The sequence below is a fragment of the Acinonyx jubatus genome, chromosome E2 (assembly GCF_027475565.1).
Source record: "Acinonyx jubatus isolate Ajub_Pintada_27869175 chromosome E2, VMU_Ajub_asm_v1.0, whole genome shotgun sequence".
Taxonomy (NCBI): Eukaryota; Metazoa; Chordata; class Mammalia; order Carnivora; family Felidae; genus Acinonyx; species Acinonyx jubatus.
Genome location: NC_069396.1, coordinates 33,100,463 through 33,121,511, shown reverse-complemented (window position 1 = coordinate 33,121,511; position 21,049 = coordinate 33,100,463). Strand labels below are relative to the sequence as shown.

At 50.6% G+C, this 21,049-nt stretch overlaps 1 long non-coding RNA gene across 2 annotated transcripts; it reads left to right on the top strand.

Annotated features, from left to right (window-relative positions):
• The first annotated feature begins 4,584 nt into the window (after positions 1-4,584).
• Positions 4,585-19,293, top strand: LOC113595246 (uncharacterized). Of its 2 annotated transcripts, XR_008293605.1 has the most exons (5): positions 4,585-4,746; positions 5,582-6,092; positions 16,992-17,077; positions 17,723-17,960; positions 18,343-19,293. It is a non-coding gene; the product is annotated as an uncharacterized LOC113595246 (long non-coding RNA). The 2 variants fall into 2 exon arrangements; XR_003415725.2 differs by lacking the exons at positions 16,992-17,077; positions 17,723-17,960 and having other exon boundaries at positions 4,593-4,746.
• The last annotated feature ends 1,756 nt before the right edge of the window (positions 19,294-21,049 follow it).

The following is a 21,049-nucleotide window of genomic DNA, read 5'->3' as shown; positions in this document are numbered from 1 at the left end:
TGTGGATAATCATAAACACGTTGCTTCTCCTTCCTGGGCCTCAGTTTCCTCTTCCATAAAAGTGAGGCTGGATGGTCTATTTCTAAATTCCCGTTTAGCTTACCAGGTCTCAGACCCCCTGGTACCAGGAGTGGGATTTGCCCCTCTCTTTGAGCCCCCATCAAAAGGCAACACAGTCGCACCTGGGCTCCTGCCCTGCAAGAAAGGCCTGGCAGCCTGGGGCGAATCCTCCTTGTTCTGTAGAAAAAGATGGAAAGGTTGCCAAACAGAAGCTACTTGAAAATGTAATCATAAGTTTTGGCTTAGGAGGAGAGATTGAGGTGGGGGTGTGTGTGGCGAGGAAGAGAGAGAGGTTAGAGAGAGAGAGAGAGAGAGAGAGAGAGGAGAAGAAAGCCCACTTCAAGGCCGGTTCCCCTCCCCTGGCTGGAAACCTGTGTGTGTGCAGGGAACAGAGCAGAGGCAAAGGCTGGCCTTCTGATGGAGCATGGGGTGCCCACTTTGAACGGTGGCCTTTGTGCCTGCCTATTCAGGGCGGCCTCAGGACAATGGGGGGCAGACACGCAGGGGCGGACAATGACAGGGACATCGCTGCCTGCCGCTTTGCATTCCCTTTGAAGTGGCTCTGCCCTGGGCCCCCCCGCAGGCTCCAAAAAGAATGCTTTTGTTGCCCGCTCCAAAGATGCTGTAAGATGCTGACCAAAAGTAACCAGAGGGGATCTGCTCGATTAAAAAAAAAAAAATTAAAGATAAGAAACAAATCAAGCTGGCCACGTGGGGGCTGGCGGCAGCTTTGAACCCTGAGAAGAGAAGGGACGTCGTGACCCAACCCTATCTCCCCTCCGGGGAAGTGTCTGACTTCTGGGGGTCACTCTCAATGGGAGCTGGGGGCCGGGCTGGCGAGTCCTAGCTTGCTGGGGTCTCCTACAAGTTCCCCAAACTGGAGCCGGGACCCGGAAAGCCCACTCCAGTGCCGGCGCTTGGGCAGAAAAAGGCTGGAGGCAAACTATAAGAACCGTACTGTTTACTGACTTTGGCCTGTGCCAAGCCTGGGGTTAAGTACTTGCTTTCTTGCCTGTGTGATTACCTTAAAAATGCTTTGTTCTTATCCATGTGATTAATGTGCGAACACAAGATAAGTCTACTTCCTAGGGGGTGGAGGTCAGCATCAGAATTACCTAAATCAGGGGGTGCCTGGGTGGCTCAGTCGGTTGAGTGTCCAGCCCTTGATTTCAGCTCAGATCATGATCTCACGGTTCCATCAAGCGCAGAGCATGGTTGGGGTCCTCTTCCTCCCTCCCCTCTCAAAAGTACATGAAGAAACATTAAAGAAAAAGGAGCTGCCGAAATCACGAGTCCAACCTGTTGGGTTCCGGGCTGTGGGGGCGTAGGTGCAAAGTTCCAGAGGGCGCCATTCATCCTATGGTTTTGTCACGGTACCTGCTGGAGTTGTACAGTGTACAACTTGTACATCTGCACATGGTGCCCCTGCCAGGGATGGTTAAGTGATATATGAAGGGTCCTCATCAGGAATCCACACTTCCAGTATCGTTATCAAAATCAACATCAAGAATTTGTGTATTAGCGTGAGGACTGTTAGAAGCAGTTTTTTTTATTGGTGATGAGAATGGAATTTGAAATAGCTGGTTGGTTGGTAAGCTTGGATAGGCCCCCCTCCCTGTGAAAAATGAGATGTAAGTCCTGGGAAGCCCAGGAGTCTAACACTGGCTCGGCACAGTGTCTAGCTCATCGTGAGTGCTCAGTAATTGTTATAATTATCCCTATTCCCTGCTGAGGAAGCGGAGGCTCAGAGAGGGGAATTAACTTGCCCAAGCACACACAGCTGGCAGATGGCAGTGCTAGATGTGGTACTCTTGGGCCCTCCAGCCCTGGCCTCTCCTGACTTTGAGAGGATGCCTCTTTCAACTGGGCAGTAACGGGGTCAAATCATGGCTCTGCGAATCATCCCCTCAGGCCACATGCGCCAAGGCCCCCTGCTCAACAGTATCAGGTGCCCTGACCTCGAGCCCCAGGTCCATCAGACCTTTTGGACCTGCCCTGAACATCCGGAGAATTCTTCATGCTTGCCATGCCCTGGGTTTGCCCCCAGAGGCTTTTTTTTTTTTTCCAGAAAGTATTCAAAGGGGGGCAGAATCAAAGAAGATCTTGGGTTAGTGGAGAGTCATCTGGGTCCCTTTTATCATTTTTGGGCACCGAGCCCCATTTCTGTGCTGGCTCTCCTTTGGAGGACTCCTAGGGGCGGCAGCTCTCTGTCTACACCGTGGAGAGTCTGAAGTGCCTGGGAGCTTGTCCTCCGCTAGAGCAGGTGTGTGAAAGCTCACTCGCCTTGCCTGGGCCCTTCAGAGTTCCCTGTGGGATCAGGTAGAAGCTGCCCTCTGTGGGGCTGGCCTGAAAAATTACCTTGCTTGGTCCTGCCCTCCCCCACCCTGCTTCCCTGATTCACTTCCTGAATGCATTGCATGGGCTAGAATGCTCACCTTGGGATCTGCTCCCCAAGGTGCTGACCCCTTTAAGAAGCCTGTACCCACAGAAAGTCCAGAATATGCAGCTTTGCTCCATCTTGCATGGGAACCAGCTTACCAAAGTGAGGCGTTCCCCTGACAGAATCCAACAGGACAATCTGGGGCGCCTGGACAAGTGGCCCAAGGCCGTGCACTCTGCTTCTGGGGCCTCCGGAGGACTCGCTGTCCTGTCTTCTTTGATGCTCTCAGGGAAGCCCCACTTCACCTCCAGCTAGAGAGTGGCTGAGTCAGGACTTGAACCCAGGCGTTTCACCATTAAGTCTAGGACTTAAAAACAAATACCACCCCTTCCCCCACAAACACCCACAGCACATTCATTGCCTGCAGGCCCTGTGCTGGGACTTTTCCCAGTACCTCATCTACCAACTTCCTTCCCACTGCCCTACAGGTGAGCAATAGGCCGAGAGAGACACAGAGGCCACATCAGGGACAGAGACTGTGAGCTGGCAGGAAGCAGAGGGCCTGAGAGCCCGAGATGGGTCATGACCCAAGGCTGTCAGTGCTTTTTCTGACTGTCTGTATGCCTGCCAGTGTCTCTGGGTAACCAGTCCCTTTCATTCAGACTCCTTGGGAACTCTGGTGGCTCTGGCTTGCTGGCCTCTTGGACAGGCGTCCCGCCCTCAATCTCTGAGGCTGCCTCTTTAGAATTCCCCAGGGTTCCAAGAAGTCCTCAGTGGCTCTCACGGCCAAAGGTCTGGTTACTCTCAGCTCCTGGGCACTTAGCAGCCCACAGACTGGCACGGGCAGGCAGCCTGTGACTCCCCACCTCCTGCTTGTGATGGGTGAAGCTCCTGCTTCAGGCACCTCCTTGCGCTCCTAGGGGCTATAACCCAGTACCTGAGTGCCTATCTACTAGACTGAGCTCCCTACCGGGCAGAGCAGGAGCCTGAGGGGGACCCTGATTTACTGGATCTAGTGTGTGCAACATGCTACATAATGTGTTAGCCACTGAAGGGGGAGAAAAGATGCACAATGTGAGCTCCCTGCTCTCTGGAGCATGGAGCTCAGCCTACTGGCCTGGCAGGTCCCAAGCAGCCAGAAGAGCCAGCAGGCTGAGTCAGACTGGCAGGGATCTCAGTAGAAGGAAACCTGTTCTCAGGAGGTCAGGAGGGCTTCCTGGAGGAGGGGGCATGAACTGAGCTTTGATTCCTGGAGCCACAGGACTGTAGAGAGAATCAGATCACCATTCCTGCCTTTTCCCAGGCTGTTGCCCAGGCCTGGCCTTGTGTTTGACCTGTCTCATTTCCCATAACCCTGCGAAGGGGATCTTGTCCTTTGTTGATTCTAGATGAGAAAACTGAGGCAAAGAGAGGTTACAGAGCCACACAGTTGGTGATAGGTGGGGCCAAGGTTGGAGCTGTCAGTCTGAAAGGCTGCAAAGATCCTGCAAAGGAATAAATCGCTGTCAGTCAAGGCTATATGTTCTCTAGTAGGAGGGAGGCATGCTGTGGGTGTAGGATGGGCACTGGGAGAGATGGGGAGGAAACTTTTAAAAATTGGGCTCTTGCAGGATGAGTAGGAGTTTGTTCAGGTCAGAGGAGGGCATTCGAGGCAAAGAGAACGAGTGCTAGCACATGAAGGTGAGAGAGAGCTCGGTGCCGCCAGGGAGCGGGGCTGGAGGGACATGAACCTGAGGCCAGCATTCAGCACATAGTAGACACTCAAAAATTGTTTATCGGATGAATGAATGCATGTGCATGCATGAATGCATTGTATCCCTAGGCTCTGTTAGAAGTAGGAGTTCAATAAATATTCGTTGAATGAATGAATGAATGAACGAATGAACGAACGAAGTGTATTTCCTTTGCCCCCCACCCGCACCAGGCACGCCCTGAGTACTTGCTGAATCCGCGACCGAATGAATGCAGTGGCGATGTCAGGAACTCGCAGGGGACGCCGACCGCCTCAGCCTCGCGGGTCTGCCGGCCCGCGACCGCGCCGCGGCGTCCCCGCCCCCACCGGCGTGCGCGCTAACGCGGAGCAGATGGCGGGCGGCGCGGGCCGCGCGGGCCGCGCGGGCGGGGCGGGGTGGGCGGGCCGGAGCGCCCGCGCGGCAGCAGCCGGGCCTGATTAGGGCCCCTCCCGCTGGCGGCCGCGGGCGCTTTGAAGTGAGCCGCTGCCGGGCCGCTCCGGCCGCCTGGCCGTCCCTGCCGCCAGGCCGTCGGTCCGGGGCTGGCGGCGGGGCCGGCGGCGCGTGTTTATCCAGGTGCGGGCTGGGGGATGGGCGTGGGGATCCTCTTTCCTCCCGGCCCATCTGGGACTTCAAAGCGCGCGGCGCCGGGCTCAAAGGCGGCCTCGGGGTGGGGGTGGGGGTGGGGGCGGGGCGGCCGCGCGGGCTTCCTGCACTCTGCCGGCCCCAGGCCCGGGGCGGGCGGCCTCTCGCACCGCGGTCCCCCACCCCCGCCCCCCACCCCGGAGAGCGCTTTATGGAGCGCCTACTGTGTGCTCTGCTGTCAGTGTGTGATTTCCTGACCTCTCATTGCGTCTAGAGACGGGCGATGCTAGGATCCCCATTTTACAGGGGGAGGAAACTGAGGCTCACAAAGATCAAGGGCTGGTCCGGCACGTCTATGGCCATCTGACTCCCAGGGCCTCTCTGCATCCCTGCCTTTAGGAGCAGCCTTCTTCCAGCTCTTTCTGAAGCTCGGCCCTCCCCGTTGTGGGCACAATGGTTATAGTTTATTATAGAAGCAGTGGCTGGCGTGTCTCGAGCCCCTCCCATGTGCCAGGCGTGTGCCAGGCGTGTGCTAGTGCTTCGTCTGCCCACACCACTCTGTGAGGTGGGCGTGGCCGTTTCCCTCACTTCAGAGAGGTCAAGAAATTTGCCCAGAGCCACACAGCTAATAAATGCCAGAAGCAAGATTTGAACCTAAGGCCAGTTGGCTCCAGAGTTCTCCCTCTATCCATCAGATTCTGCCCTACTCCCTCCAAGGAGCCCTCCCCGGTAGCCCCAGGTCAGGGCTCTTTCTGTCAGCAGAACAGCCGATAGAAGTTAGCTGTCTACACCCTGGGTACATCTCATCTCTTATCTCGTTACTCAGGTACCACCAGGAGCCCTGGCATCATCAGAATCTTATTAGAAATATAGAATCTCAGGCCCCTCCCCAGACCTGCAGAGTGAAATCTGTATTTTAAAAGATCCCTGGTGAATTGGACACGCAATAAAGTTTGAGGACGCTAACATCTGGTTAAAAGTCTGCTATTGCCACTGTGTGGGAACCTGTCTTTGGGAAGCTGCACCTCCTTCATCGGATTGGCAAGAGCTGAGCCTTCTCCATCAGACCAGCTATGCTTCCAGAGCAGAGGCTGTGCTTCTGGGATCTTCCCGAGGACAGGGATTGATCCTCCCCAATCAAACTGGGAATCTGGCAGAAGCAGAGGTCGTTCTTGGTCGCAGGCCGGAAGCTCGCCTGAAGCTTGTGGTGCCACCCCCGTCTGACTGGCAGTCCCCAGGATCCCCTGTGAAACTTGGCTGGCTTTGGGGTCGAGAGCCACCTGCAAGGAGAGGTATCTGTTCGCATTTTCCAAGAGGATGGAGAAGCCAGAGCGGAGGTGTGCCTTCTCTCCGGGACCCTCGTGAGCCCCTTTCTGGCCGGGGGTGTGCCTGCTAGAGGGTTCTGGAGGGGTGGGGGCAGGGGAGAGGGCAGATGCCACAGTGGGACCATGTGTGCTGCTGGACACCAGGTCTCTCTGGGCAAACATTTGTCCTTATGTGTCCCCAAAGGACCACTCAGGCGGCAGGAAGCCCGCAGGCGGGTGCAGGAGTAAGCCTACTGGCAGCGGGAGGGTATTTTTAGAGTTTTGACTGACGGCCCTTTATTAAGCTGTCGCTGCCTCTGCCCTGGCCCCCGGCCCCTTTTGGCCTGGATGAAAAAGAAACCACATTGTCATTTTGTTACGAAGAGAGTCCTGGCAGCCCTTCTCTGGTCCCTCGCCAACTGGACAGGTTATTTCTCGCTGTGTCTGGGGTCCGTGCACCCCCGCTGGCACTCCCAGTGGGCCCCGCAGCCTGACCCTTCACACATCTGGCAGTGATAAATGGCTTCAGCATCGCTGCCATCACCTTGCACCCTCTGATCCCGCTCACTTTGTTCTCCCTTTAAAGCCGGTGGGCGGGTTGGGGGGGGGGGCGCTCTCTCTTCTTCCCCTTCTCCATCAGCCGTCTCCTGGATACTTGCAGGCCTGTGCTCTGATACCACTTGAAAGGGACCGCAACAGTCAGTTATCTGGTCTGGGAAGTCCGGCCGTGAGTTGTCTTTGCTGACTCGTGGAGTATGTGGGGTGGGAGTGCCTGCCTGTGTATGGATGTATGCCTGTACATGAGTACCTCAGGCATGCCTGCGTGTGCTCGTGTGTGTGTGTGTGTGTGTGTGTGTGTGTGTGTGTGTGTAGATCTGAGCATGTGCTAGTATGTGTGCCTTTTAATTACTATAGCTTTATAATTTACTTTGATCTCCAGTAGGGCAAGACCATCCCATTCCTACTACCCACCCCCCCACCCTGGCCACCACAAACACCCTCTGCTCTTTTAAAAATTGTTCTTGGGGTGCCTGGGTGGCTCAATCGGTTAAGCTTCCAGCTTCGGCTCAAGTCATGATCTTGCGGTTTGTGGGTTTGAGCCCCGCATCAGGCTCTGAGCTGACAGCTCAGAGCCCAGAGCCTGCCTTGGATTCTGTCTCCCTCTCTCTCTGCCGCTCCCCGACTTGCACTCTGTCTCTCTGCCTCTCTCTCAAAAATAAACAAACATTAAAAAAAATTTTAACCCAGTAGTTCCAATCTCAGGAATATGCTCAACAAATTTGTGCATAAATGTGGATCAAAAGACAAGTATCAGAATGCTTTTTGTGAAATCTCCAAGCAGGAGACTCCCCAAATGCCTGTGAAGAGTAGAATGGATAAATATGTGGTGAGATAGTCGTACATTGGGATATTACACAGAAGTGAGAATAAACGATCAACAACTCAGGCAACAATATGGATGAATTGCACAGTCATATGTTGAGTGAAGGAAACCAGATATAAAAAGTACATGTGGTATGATTCTAGGTATAGAAAGTTGAAAACCAGGCAAAGCTTGTTGATTAGGATAGAGGCCAGGAGAGTGGAGTACCCTTAAAGATGGTACTGGGGCGCCTGGGCGGCTCACTTGGTTAAACATCCAGCTTCAGCTCAGGTCATGATCTCGTGGTTTGTGAGTTCGAGCCCTGCATTGGGCTCTCTGCTGTCAGCACGGAGCCCGCTTTGGATCCTCTGTCGCTCTCTGTCTCTGCCCCTCCCTGCTCTCTTAAAAATGAGTAAATAAAAAAAGATGGTAGTGACTGCAGGGAGGTAAAAGGGCAGTTTCTGGGGCAGTATTCTGTTTCGTGATCTGGGTCTGGGTGACCTGAGTGTGTTCACTTTGTAAAACTTCATTGAGTTGTTCACTTCTAATTTGTGTACTTGTTTGGGTGTATGCTATTCTTGGGTTATGATCCTCCATAGGAATTTTTAGAACAGCTTAGTGAGTTCAATGAAAAATACTGTTGGGTTGGAATTGCATTGTATCATAGGTTAATTTGGGAAGATTTGTCCTCTTTATGACATTGGGTCTTTTCCTCCATGAACATGGTATATCCCCACTTATTCAGATCAATTTTTACATCTCCTCAGTGAAGTTTTATGGCTTTCTCCAGAGTCCTGTGAATTTCTGCTTTGGGTTTATTCCAAGGTGGCTTGTGTGTTGCTGTTATTGTGAAGAGAATATTTTTTCTCTCATGGGTTTTCAAATCTTTAGAAAAAATTGGGGTAAAATACATAAAAATTTACCATTGTGATCATTTTAAAGTATACAGCTCAGTGGCGTTAAAGTGCATTCACATTGCCACATCACCACATTCATGTCCCGGATGTTTACCTCTGCCCAAATTGGCCCTCTAAACATGATCGCCGTTCCCCTCTCCCTCCAGTCCCTGGAAACCACTACTCTCTTTTCTATCTCTATAAGTTTGCCTATTGTATGTATCTCATATAAATGAAGTCAGACAATATTGGTTCTTTTGTGACAGACTTATTTCAATTAGCATAATGTCTTCAAGGTCGATTCATATTGTAACAGGTGTGTGAGAATCTCATTCCTTTTTAAGGCTGAATAATTTTACTGTATGGATGTACCACATTTTGTTTATCCATTCATCCGTTGTTGGGCATTTGGGTTATTTTCACCTCTTGGCTGTTGTGAGTCATGTTGCTGTAAACATTGGTGGACAAATAGGCATTTGAGTCCCTGCTCTCAATTCTTTTGGGTATATACCCAGAAGTGGAATTACTGGATCAAATGATAATTCTCATGTTTAATTTTTTGAACCTACTGGTTTCCACAGTGGTTGTGCTATTCTACTTCAAATCGGTTTGGTTGGTGTGCAGGCAAGTGGTTGGATTTTGGAAAATTGAAATTGCAGTTTTGTGCATATCGTTGAGTATGTGCATGCATTGTGTGTGTGTGTGTGTGTGTGTGTGTGTGTGTGTGTGTAGCAGTCACGCTAACAAGAGTATGACTTTTAGTAACTTAGAATTCTCTGGCTGCATGCCCCAGAACCCCCCGCCCGCCCCCCCGCCCCCTTCCCCCCCCCCCCCCCCCCCCCCCCCCGCAAGCTGGCTTCAAGAGCCAGGAGCTTTATTCTTTCACCCACCCAGAAGTCTAGAAATAGGGTGGGCTGTGCCCATGATAATCAGCAGCTCAACAATATCATTCTTTCTGTCTTTCTACTACTGCTGCCTCCTACCTACAAAGCCAGATGACTGTAAGAAGACTGCCGGTGACAGGGGGACCACGGGCTTCTTTGGCCATGTCCAGCAGGACAGAGCAAAGCGGCCCCGCCCCAGGCACGGACTATGGCTCCCTTCCTTTGCAAGCAAGTGATTCCAGTGGTGCAAAGGCAGGCCCCCGAAGGAAGTTGCAGGTGCAAACCATTAGGAGCAAAGCAGAGAAGCTGGGAGTGGGGCACAGCTGCACGGGAAGGCACCCAGGGGGTCTAGGAGGGTAGCCACGCTGTCCCTACAGTCGGGTCGAGTTATTCAGAATCCTCGTCTGTATCTGCTTGCTCAGGCTGGCTGCTCTCATCTGCACGAGATGGCAGCCACAGGTCCTGGGTCCCTTCCAAATGTAACAATATCTGGCCCCTGAAAGGGGCTGTCTCTTCCTGTACATCTCATTTCATCAGTGAGGAAACTTTTCACAAAAGGCCCAGCCTCCTTTCCTCAGGTCTCGTTGGCCAGAATCGTGTCACATGCAGATCCTGAAATCCGTCACTACAGCTGGTTGGACGACTCTAACAGATCTGAGGAGAACACCTTGTGTGGGTTTGTGGCGACACGGGGGGGCGGACACCTGTGGAGACAGAGGTGGGAAGAGAGGAGCTGAGACTCTGAGCCTTTCCTTCTGGTTGTTCTGTCCTGACCTTCAGAAACCACAGTTGCTCTTTAGGGAGGTATGTGTGTGTGTGTGTGTGTTGGGGGGTGGGTCACATAGTGGTGGAAAACTTCCTGTAGGAAGGGGAACTCAGCATTACAGGAGGAAGAGAAGCAGCACATTTCTGGACTTGGGGGAAATGTGGGCAAAGGGTGCGATCAGAATGAGCAGAGGCATTTTCACATCCTGCAGAGAAAATGCTGGTTGCACCTGTTGTGTCTTTTATCTGTACAAGGATACAAAGATAAGGAGGAAAAGAGGAATGGGCTTTTATTTTATTTTCTATTTATTATTTTTTTTTAATTTTTGAAAAATGTTTATTTACTTTGAGAGAGATTAAGAGTGCATGCGAGCGGGAGAGGGACAGAGAGAGAGAGGGAGAGAGAGAATCCCAAGCGGGCTCACGCTGTCAGCACAGAGCCCGATGTAGGGCTCGTCCTTGCGAACTGTGACATCATGACCTGGGCCAAAATCAAGAGTCAGTCGCTCCTCTGACTGAGCCCCCCAGGCCTCCCAGGAACGGGCTTTTAAATGCAGCTCAAGACTGAATCCAGTGATTCTGTCATTAATTCCACAGATGCATTTTGAGGACCTACTCTATGCCGGTCTTGTGCCATGCACAGGCCACCCAGCAACAAGGAAAGCAAAGCCCGTGCCCTCGTGGCACGCCGGTGAGAGGAAAAGATCACGGGCTCGGCCTTCTGCTGTGGCACGTATCACAGTCTGGCCGGCTCAGATGGTCAGGCCATGTCTGTTTCCCATGCTGATTATTTATTACCCTCAGCTGGGTGACTCCGGACCCCAGTGATCAGTGCCACATTCTTCTTGCAAAGAGGATCTGCCTCTCAGCCGTTCCCCCCACGGACCAGAATCTCCCACTCAGGGCACAAAGTTTTCAAGGTGTCTCCTTGCCAGGCAGTGAGACGCAGAGTAAGCAAGACAGTGAGTCTGACTTTATAAACAGCCGTCCCTTAATCTTGTTTGATGGTCAGTAGATTAAAAGACATCGGGTCTAGTAAGATGCTGTGATGTGCTGCCCAGAGCACCTGCAGGATGGCGGTTCACGCCCTCGGCTTCAGAGCGCTGGTGCCGCCGGCTCCGGTGAGTCCCTCCCCTTGACCGTGGGGAGCACCCTTGCCCCTGCTTCTGCCCACTCTCTGGGGGTGATCCAAGTGTACCATGAGGCCTCCAGGGCCTGCCTATGTCTGTGACAGCTCTGAAGGCCTTTGGGACGCCAAAGCTCCCTTGGGGGTCGGCAGAAGCCTCTGTTCCAGGCATGGCAGCCCAGCCTTCCCTCTGCCCAACCCTGACCTCACTAGCCTCAGGATGGGGGTTCTGGGATGATTCCTGACCCCTGTACAGATCTCCATTTCATTGTCTGGTCCCCGGGGACCCTATCTAAGAGAGACTGTACTAAATGTAAGTGAAAGAACTATTTTGTAATTTTTTAAAATGTTTATTTCTTTTTGAAAGAGAGAGAGAGAGAGAGAGAGAGAGAGAACGTGCACGCCCGTGCATGGGTGGGGGAGGGGCAGGGAGAGAGGGAGACAGAATCCGAAGCAGGCTCCAGGCGCTGAGCTGTCAGCCCAGAGCTCGAGGCGGGGCTCGAACCCACCAACCGTGAGATCATGACCTGAGCCGAAGTCAGTTGCTTATCCGACTGAGCCATCCAGGCACCCCAGAGGTATTGTTACTTTAGATGATGAGAGACCAGACTAGGTGTCTTCAGTTTCTTTCTTTCTCAAGGTCATACAGGTAAACGCACAGCTCCCATTTAAAAACACTCAGGTGGGGGGCACCTATCGGTTAAGTGTCTGACTCTTGATCTTGGCTCCGGTCTTGACCTCAGAGTTGTTGAGTTCAAGCCCTGGGTTGGGCTCTGCACCGGGCCTGGAGCCTACTTTAAAAAACAATAAAGTACATACATACATACACACACACACACACACACACACACTGTCGTTTTAAAGTACATGCATTTATTGAGCACTTGCTACCTGCCAGCAAAGCACTTCGCATACATTTGCCCGTTTCATCCTCGCTATAATCATATGAAGGTGTAGTGTTATCATTGGCATTTCAGCACAAGGGCAGTGAGGCTCAGAGAGGTTAAGTAACTTGTCGAAGATCACCCAGATATGTCAGGGTTGGATCAGGGAAGCAGAACCTCTACGAGCGATACAGAAAATGGATTTATTATGGGCGTTGGACCATAAGCATCACGCAGGCGTCTGCGTCTGGGGCTGAGCCCAGAGTCCCTCTCCGCGAGCCTCCCGGGAAGGAAAGCTGGGTGCGGATGGCTGCAAGAACAGACTGGATGCAGGGTCTGTCTCTCATCCTCTCCAACCTGGGTGCCGTGGATGACCCACAGGAGAAGCTGGTGCCCTTCGCCAGAAAATTGCACCACAGCCTGGCCAGTACTGGGAGAGGCTGGAAGAGGTCTGGAAGTTGCTGGAGAAGCCAGGGTGGGGCAGTGGCTCAGGGGTAGCACGGCTAAGTGGCCACAGGGCCCGGAGCCCTACACTGGCCTCGGGAGCAGGAAGAACATGGCTGTGCTAGACTTCCACCTTCTGCAGCTCATCCACAGGTCTGTTTCGGCCAATGCTAACTCAGAGCCATTTGGAAATACGGGGACTATGTGGTTCCAGCTTAGCCAAGCTGACAGGGTGCCCAGGCATTGCAGATACTAAGGGGCATCAGAGCCAGAGTCTGGACCCGTCTGTCTCATGCCGAAGCCCACAGAATGTGAGTTTCACTTTGTTTAGCCAGAGCGGGTGGGTAGGAGGGGTCACACCTGATGGAGGTGTGGAGTCACACCCACAAATGTGACTTCGGGCTGGCTGGTTAATATATAAGTGGGTGCAGCAGCAGGGCACTGTGGGGACTGTAGCAACCGAAGAGCTCACACTCTGTCTGCAGTGGGGAGCCACTCCCCAGCTCCTGGGCCAGTGCTGCCATTTAGGAATGTGGCCAGACAATCTGACTTTTTTCACTATAAGCTGGAGATACTAAATTTGGAGTGTGTGTGTGCGTGAGAGAGAGGAGAGAGAGAGAGAGAGAGAGAGAGAGAGAAATCTGCCAATTCAAATGTATTGGCAATCAATTTGCATTCTTTGGACATCACTGTGCAAATCAAACAAAATCTGACTATGGATTGGATTTGGCTTCTGGGCTCCTGGTTTGTGACTTTGGACTCTAGTAACTTCTAAGGTCTTTTGTGTCCCAGAAGATTCTCCCCAACATGCTGGCTAAACTCTTGTGCTGCTGACCTGAAGGCTGCCTATTTTCTCAGAAGACTGGGAGGCAGCCCCCACCCTCTGGCTCCAGCTCCCACACCAGCATGGTTCCTAGAGTTTGGTTACCTTCCTCTCTCCTTGTTTTTAGCCACCTCTCAAACCGGGAGATGTCCGGACCAGACTCCTTCAGACAGAGAGGCATGATTGGATTTGAGGCCGGGATTAGATTTCCTGAATCCCGCTCCTGGTGCTTATATAGCCCTTTCTCTTCTACATGCACCAGCTACCTGAGCACCTTTTTTCCCCTTGAACTAGAGAAGATTGGTTTTGTTCTCTAATACGGAAACGTTGTTGTTGTTTACGTCTGCCATTCATAAATGCAAAAATGTAGTCGTGCAAACTGGTAATGCGCTTTTTCCATTTTATTGTCTGGCCTCCCCCGCAAGCCAGAAGGATCCTTCCGTGTTCCTGTCCGTTCTCAGGGGGCCACACGTACGCAGAACACACGCGCGCAGGTGCACGGGACGCATGCGCGGTTAGAGGGTTTCCTCGATTGTTGTGTAGATTGCCAAAAGGAGGCACCGCAGACGCTTCCCTGCATGTCGCTTTTCTCCTCCTCTGCTGTGGCCTTCCCTGGGTCAAGCTCAAATGTATTCTTCGTGCAGGCTGAGTCTAGGGTGTCCTATGCCGTCATTTGGTCCGTCACTTCCTACTGACGGACACCCAGCCTGCGCATTGAAGCGTGCCAGGCTTTGCCACGTGGACGTCCAGAAACTGCAGCGCCTTATCACCACCAGAGTTTATTTCTTGTCCTGTCCCAGGGCAGCGTGGTCGGGCAGCCCTGGGGTGGTGTTCTCCAGACAGGCACTCGGGGCTCCCGCTCCTTCCGTGGCCAATCATGGGGTCTCCTCAGTTAACGGCAGGAGCAGGGAGGCAGAGGAGATCTCTTTCCCCCTCAATCCATTAGCCAAGACTCAGTCATGTGGTCCCAACCAAAATGCCAGGGAGGCTGGAAAACAAGGTCTTCCTTGTGTGCCAGTCTCTGCCATGCTTTGTTTTGAGGTGGGTTTTTTTTTTTTTTTTGCTATTATGAATAATAATGTGTCATGTGTCCTTAGAATATGGTAGTTTCATTTCTATCAGATTTCTAGGGTATGGATTGCTGGGTCAAATACACACACATATACTTAAGAGAGAGCACAAGTGGGGCAGAGGGGCAGGGGGGAAAAGAAAGAGAATTAAAAAAATATTTTTTAATGTTTATTTATTTTTGAGAGAGAGAGAGAGAGTGAGCGGGGCGGGGGGGGGGGGCGGGTAGGACAGAGAGAGAGAGAGACATGGAATCTGAAGCAGGCTCCAGGCTCTGAGCTGTCAGCACAGAGCCCCATGCAGGGCTTGAACTTACAAACCAGGAGATCATGACCTGAGCAGAAGTTGGACCTTAACTGACTGAGCCACCCAGGCACACTGAGAGAGAGAGAGAGAGAGAGAGAGAGAGAGAGAGAGAGAGAATATAAGAATCATAAGTAGGCTCCACGCTCAGTGCAGGGCTCAATGTGGGGCTCGACCTCATGACCCTGGGATCATGACCTGAGCTGAAATCAAGAGTCAGACACTCCAGGTGCCTGGGTGGCTCAGTCGGTTAAGCGTCTGACTTCAGCTAAGGTCATGATCTCATGGTTCATGTTCGAGTCCTGCGTCCAGCTCTGTGCTGACAGCTCAGAACCTGGAGCCCGCTTCAGATTCTGTGTCTCCCTCTCTCTCACCCCCTCCCTGGTTGCATTCTGTGTGTGTCTCTCTCTCTCAAAAATAAGTAAACATTAAAAAAAAAAAAAAAAAAGAGAAGCTCAACTGACTGAGCCACCCAGGCGCCCCTAGATATATATATTTTTTAATGCAAAATTTTAATACAACTCCTGAAGTTTTAATTCCTGTAGCCAGCTTTCTTCTTAAAAAGATTACAATAATTTGCCTGTTCAGTAACAACAGATGAATGTAGCTTTCTCCAAATCCCTGCCAGCAATTGCATTACTGGTTACTGTTCTTTTAAATTTGCCTGTGTGATATCTCATTGTCAGCTTAATTTGCATTTCCCTGACCACTAATGAGTGTGAGCATCTTTTCATTTGTTTGTGGCCAGTTGGCTTCATTCTTTTGTGAATTGCCTATTCATGTCCTTTGCCATAATTTCTTTTGGGTTGTTTGCCCTTTTCTCTTCAATTTGTAAGAGCTCTTTGTATATTATAGCTGGTAACCCTTTGTCCTCTGCATCACGAATATTTTTCTGAATTTATTGTTTGTCTATTAACTTGGCTTATAGTATCTTTTGCCTCACAAGAGATCAATATTTTTATGTTGTCAAATGTGCCCATCTTTTTAATTTCTGTATTCTGGGTTTGCATTCTTGGAAGGTCTCTCCTTACTTGGATCCTTTAAGAAACTGCTCTCCGGTCATGGGCTGTGAACTGGAAGCGACTTCCCTCTTCCCCTCTCCCGGGTATTTGCAGCCACTCTTGCTACTCCTGGCCACGTGGACACCAAGGCCCAGACTTGATTCCTGCACAACTTTTCAGGCACTTGGGAGCTGAGCAATCTGGGTCACACAGCTGGAGGTCAGGGAGGGGCCCTAGGCTTGGAATCTGAGAGCCTGGCTACTAGAACTGGTTTTGAGTTGCCTGTGTGACTTTGGCGGAATCACTTGGCCCCTCCGGCCCTCAACCGCCCCACCTGTAACATGGGGGCATAACCCTTGCCCTGGTGGCTTCCTAGGGTGCGGTGAATCTCAGATGATAAGATGGGGTTGAGCACTCTCTGGGCTTAGAAACACTGTACAGATGTTGAGTTGCAATGACAGTGTGACAACTGACAGTTTCTTGAGTCTTGACAATGAGTGACTTTACATACATCATCTCATTTAATCCTCAGTAATCCTAAAACATAGGTATCATAGCCCTCTTTTTAGAAATAAAGAAACATAGACTCTGACTGGGTAAGTTACCTGCCCAAGATGCCGAGCAGATAAATTACAAAGATTCCAGAATCTCAGTCATTCCTAACCCTGGTGTGTGTGTGTGTGTGTGTGTGTGGGTGTGGGTGTGTGTGTCTGTGTGTGTGTGCACCTGTTTGTGTGTGTGATAGGCTGGTAAGGAGAACTTTACAGTATTTTAAAGACTGCAGAGCTAAAAAAATATAAAGACTGCAGAGCTTAAGGTTAATGTGAAAAACATGGGAAATTTTCTAAAACACACTGGGTGTTTCCTGGGAGGACCACCTTCCTGACATTCAAAGTTCTTAAAACCTGTCAAAACAGACAAGAGTGGCCTCCAAGCAAGACTGGGGCCAGGAAGGGTGCATGAGGCCTCTGATATAGTTGTCCCCAGAGGAAGGGAGCAGGACCGGAGGGCTGGTCACTGGCTGAGGGCACGGAGAACTAATTCGCTGTGAGAGGCACTAAGGTACCGTGGGTCTGGGGCTCATGGGCTGGTGTTGCTGTGGGGGATGGGAGTGAGGGCAGGGCCTTAGCGGGGCTCATGTCTGGCTGTGGCCTAAATACCTGATGAGTGGAGGACCAGGTTGATATGAATGTGGCTGCCTGTTTCCACAGACTCTAAATCCCTGTGTCACGATGGTGGGTGTCATGACCATCTCCTACAGCCTGACTCCCCTTTCTTTGTTAATAAAACTCCAGTCTTCGTGGGAGACTATCTTTCTGAAGAGGTCGGTCTTGACCAGACTAAGCCAATCACAATAATGCCTTTCTCCTGGCAGAGATGGGCCTGTGTTGTGATTCTGGCCAGTGAAGCATGAGAAAAAATCAGGGAAGGGGCCCTCCTTGGCTTAAAATGAGGCTCAAGGTAAGGATTATGAAACTGAATAAAGGAAACCTTATTTAAAGTGGAATTTGGAGGGGGCACCTGGGTGGCTCAGTCGGTTAAGCATCCGACTCTTGGTTTTGGCTCAGGTCATGATCTCATGGTTTGTGAGATCAAGCCCCACATCCTGCTTAGGATTCTCTCTCTCCCTCTCTCTCTCTCTGCCCCTCCCTGGCTCTCTTTGTCTCTCAAAATAAATAAACTTAAAACAATGGAATTGGGACGCCAGTAGGGGGAGCTCTTGTGCCCTGCCACTTGGGCCAATTGTAGACACAGCAGGCCTGAGAAGGACCCTGCAGGTCAATACTGTTTTCGCTGTTGCAGCAGGAGGAAGGTTTCCTCTTATCTTGACAACAGCCCAGCCAATGGGAGACTGTCACAACTCAGCCAATGAAAAGCCACTAGACTTTGAACTCCCAGTGTACTCCCATAGACTTCTTATTTGTAATAGCCCTCCCTACTTCCCCCTTTGTTTTCCTTTGAGGGTACCTTTCCTTTGTTCTCTGGACTTGTTTATGGCTTTGCTCTAGCTTTCTTGTCCCAAATTGCAATTCTCCGCTCTTCCCATTTATTCCCTAAAAATAAACCCATTTTTACTTGTAAAATAACTGGCAGTTTTACTTTAAGGTTAACAGGATATCTCCTTTTTCCTGCTTTGGCTATTACTGTGTGAGGTCATGATACTTGGCGCAGCTGCAGCCATTCTGTAACCATGAGGTGACAGGTCTCTAAGGGTGGCAGAGCAGAACCAGCAGAAACATGGTGGTTGGAAGTGGTGATGCACTTGAACCAATGAACTGACCAAACCCAGAAGGCCCACCCTTTGGACTCATTGGCCTGTGAGATGACACATTTTTCTTGCTGTGTAAGTCACTTCGAGTTGGGTGTTCTGTCCTTTGCAGTCAAATGCAGGCTGTCTTTGCACATTTTGCAGGGGTAGGGCCAGAGAGTGAGGGAGATACGATCTACTTAAGATCATAATCAAGTGCTTTCATCTCAGGACGGCTTTGCACTCTTAAATTTATCGAGGACTCCAAAGAACTTGTTTTTTTGTGGCATGGAGCTATCAGTATTTACTATATTTGAAATTCAAACTGAGAATGCTGAAAAAGATTTATGTATTACATCTTAAAAAGTTCCACCTTAGGTTAACATAAGTAACTTTTTTTTTTTAAATGAAAAAGAACTCGATTTTCCAAAACAAAAGAGATTTGGTAAGAAGAGTGGCACTGTTTCTGTTTTTGCAGGTCTCCTAATGTCTGGCTTAATAGAAGACAGCTGGGTTCTCATATTGGCTTCTGCGTTCAATTTGTTCCAATATCCCATGTCATGAAGCCCCTGGAAAACTCCGCTGTGCAAATCCTGGGAGAACGCGAGTGAGAAAAGCACCGGCCATCGCGGGATTTGTATTAGTTTTCTGTGGCTGCTGTAACAAATGACTGTAACCTTGGTGACTGACAGCAGAAATGTATTCTCACAGTTCTGGAGGCCGCGAGCCTGACGTCCAGGAGTTACCAGAGCTGTGCTGTTCCCAGAAACTCTAGGGGAGAACCTGGCCCTTCCCTCTGCTGGCTTCTGGTGGCTGTCCATGTCCGTAGGCTTGTGGCTGTGTCACTTCATTCTCTGCCTCCATTTTCATAGCACTGTGTTTATCTTATGACATTTGTCATTGGATTCAGGGCCCACACAGATCATCTGGGCTTATCTCCTCAACTCAAAATCCTTAATTGTATCTGCAAAGACTTTTTTTTTTTTTTTTTTTGCAAAGAAGTTTGTATTCAGTTTCTGGGGATTAGGACATGGGCCTATCATTTTGGGGACCACCATTCAACCCACTACAGTATTATTACAAAAATAATTCAGCCTGTGGAACCCCTGAAAGAGTTGTGGGGACCCCTGGGGTCAGACTTTGGATCTGTGACTTCCACACATATATAAGTAGGCAGATGGTGGAAGGAGGGCCAGATACACGTAGCCTAATAATCCAATGAAAATAAAATTTCTAGATAGAGTCCTAGAGGGAAGATTCCAGCAAAGGGGAATGAGAGGTGTCCAGTGTGTGAGAGAGGACCAGGGCCAGTGGAAGACCACAGATTGGGGAGGAAGATGGCAGGCCAAGGGCTTCTAAGTACAGGAATGCCTAGTTCGGGGTTGTTCCTGTGTGGTACCATGCTATGACCCCCCCCCCCCCACCACCCCCCCCCCCCCCCCCCGCGCCTGAAAACTGATCTAGGCTGATATTCACCAAGAGCTCTGCGTGAATGATGCTGATGCTGGTGGAGAGAGGGACAGTCCAGGGAAGCAGCGGCTGGGGCTCCTGTCTGAGGCAGTTACAAGACAGGACGTGGCAGGCAGGATGGTGACATGACCCCACACTGACCAGGTCAGATAAGAACTCAGAGGGCAGGGGTGCTGGAGAAAATCTAAGAGACGCCCCCGAGATTGTGAGAGAGAGGCGTTCCCATCTTCAAGTCTGTGTGAGAGAGTAGCCTCGCTGGTTGGTCGGCAAAAGTGGATGAGCTTCGCAGCTCAAAGGACGGGCACCCTTAACCAATATCCAAGTGATAGGGTTGAGTGGGACCAGGAGCCCAGGAAAGAGATGGGCGAGACCCTTTTGCAGGTGCCACCTCCCCAAGCGGCCCATGAGGAGTCCCAGAACCCCTAAGGCAAGTGGATCACATTTAAAACAGATTAATCCCTCCCTCCTCACTTTACAAATGGAAAATCATAAAGAGAATGGCTGATGATTGTCACGTCATACCAATGTAAAACAAAACAAAACAAAACAAAACAAACACCCTCCACAAAACCCCCGCAGGCTTTTAGGTCACAAAAAATCACCTTAAGAATGGAAAAAAAAAAACCACCTTGGGGTACCTGGATGGCTCATCGGTTAAGTGTCAGACTTCCGCTCAGGTCATGATCTCATGGTCTGTGAGTTTGAGCCCCTCATCGGGCTCTGTGCTGACAGCTCAGAGCCTGGAGCCTGCTTTGGATTCTGTGTCTCCCTCTCTCTCTGCCCCTCTCCCACTTCTTCTCTCTCAAAAATAAATAAACAGTCTCGCTAAAAAAAAAAAAAAAAAAAAATGAAAGAAATGACCAAATGTCTATAATGGGCTATAATTTTTCACCTATCTGTTTGGCCACGACTGGCAATTAAAATAATTGATAGTATCCAGCTCTGGCAAGCGTGGAAGGAAAATTGACCCTTTGCGCCGCTGGAGGGAGAATTAATTGGTACAGTCGTATGGAGGGCAGCTAGAAAATGTGAGTCAAGATGCAAACTGTGCCTGCCCTTTGACCCTGCGGTCCCACTTCTGTAAAATGGGGACAATGAGACTCCCTATTTCAGTTAATTGTTAAAAGGCTCAAGTGAGCTAAGCCATTAAAAGCATTTAACACAGTGCCTGGCAGAAAGGGCTTAAGAAATGTTAGCTATTATTAGCAATGTATCCTGGGATATAAGCTCCCATGTGCAAAATGACGTGAGTACAGCGGATGTTCCCTGCAGCATTGTTTGCAACAGCGAAACACTGGAAACAAATGGATTGTTCCTCAAGAGAGGCAAGGAGGCGATTTCCAGGAGAGCCATGCCTTCTGCAATTGCAGGCTGAACTGGAAAAGAGCTGAAGGTCCTTGGCTGACACTGGTCACAGATGTGTTCACTTTGTGAAGTTTATGAAGTTGCATCCTTGTGATTTGGGCTCTTTTCTGTATACATGTTCTATTTCAATGAAGAGTAAAAAAAACATAGGGGCGTCTGGGTGGCTCATTCTTTAAGCGTCCCACTCTTGGTTTCTGCTCAGGTCACCATCTCATGGTTTCATGAGTTCGAGCCCCGCGTCGCGCTCTGTGCTGACAGTGTGGAGTCTGCTTGGGATTCTCACTCTCCCTCTCTCTCTCTCTGCCCTTCCCCCACTCACGCTGTCCCTGTCTCTCTCAAAATAAATAAAT